The following is a 1,523-nucleotide window of genomic DNA, read 5'->3' as shown; positions in this document are numbered from 1 at the left end:
GAAAATGAACCTTTAATTTCAACATGTTACCTTTCAAACCCCAAAACATTGCTTTGTAAAGTAATTACTTCAGTACTTTTCTTACTTGTATTTCAGACATATATAAGCAGAAATAAGGTTCTTGGATATAAAGTATAACGTCCTGAAGAAAAAAATGGTTTTTATTGTCACCTGTCTTGATCTGTCAATTAAAACGCAGATGTCTCCATTCAATGATAATGTTACAGGAACTTAGGCACTGTGGTATTATGGGTATCATTTCAAGTCCTGGCTGCCCCACTTCTGTTCTATCTCCCTGCTAACGTTCCTGGGAAAGCAACAGGCATTGGCACAGGTGTTCATGTCTTGTTTCCATGTGGAAGACCTGGAAAAAACTCCTGGTCCCTGGATTTGGCCTGGTTCAGCCCAGGACATTGTGGCCATTTTGAGAAGTGAAGCAGTGAATGGACGATCTCTCTTTCTCTCTCTGTCTCTGTATCTTTCTCTCTGTCCCTCCATCCCTCTTTTTATAACTTTGCTTTTTAAAAAGTTGAAAAATATTTTAATAATAATAATAATAATAATAATAATGTGACACCATCCCAATTAACAAATTTTAAAGATAATAGAATCAGGCAGTTCTTTTCCTTAGTCCATCTTTTCACAATCACACGTGTTTCCCACTGTCCTTGTGCTTTTTATGTGAGTACACATGTTTGCCATAGAACAACTTGTAATACCAAAAACAAAATACCTGGGAAATCCTAAGAACACTAAAGAATTCCTTATAAATTGATACGTTTTTGAATATGTGAGTTGTGTTAACAACCCACACCAGCTGAGAGTGAGTGGAAATAGATTTGTGTATGGCCACAAATCTCTCCCTCACTGAGTATCAGGGTTTTTTTTTATGTTCATGCGTGCATCTATTTGGCTTGTAAACTACATTCTATATATTTTTTTGATATAATGAGTAAAAATTTTTGAAATGTTAAATGGGCATAATAGATGAAAATGTTCTGTATTATATAGTCTGTATTCACAGGGAAGAAAAGGGAGCAAGGCTTTGAAGTGTAAGATATTTCATAATGCTGACTATTGGGATATTTATTCAGTGAGAAGCAATCAGAAGGACGCCATTATAATGACATCCTTGGGGATCATCTTATTGTTTTTTTTGCTTTTCATCAAATATTGATGAATTCTTCAAAAAGTTTCAAAATGTGTAGGATATTTCAGAAGAAAAATTAGTATCATCATTTCAGTATCATCATTTCCTAGGAAAGCATACAGGAATTAGGACTCTTGTCTTTATGGTCTATTAATGTAAAATTTTCAGTCTCTAACTGGTCTCTGTATCTGTTAGCTGAAGAGGCGATTTCCACTAAACACAGAATAGAAATTATGTTTCTTGTCCTGCAAGCTTGAGCTCTAAGGAAGCCAGAGATATTGCGCACTGATTTCCTCATGAATATGAGGAGTCTTCAAAAAGTTGGTGGAAAATGTACATTTTTTTTTATCCTTTAGTAGTTTTAATGTTGTGT

This window comes from Ochotona curzoniae, unplaced genomic scaffold (genome assembly GCF_017591425.1).
Source record: "Ochotona curzoniae isolate NIBS_2020 unplaced genomic scaffold, NIBS_Ocur_1.0 contig_3498, whole genome shotgun sequence".
Lineage (NCBI taxonomy): Eukaryota > Metazoa > Chordata > Mammalia > Lagomorpha > Ochotonidae > Ochotona > Ochotona curzoniae.
Note: the sequence above shows the minus strand (reverse complement) of the source record.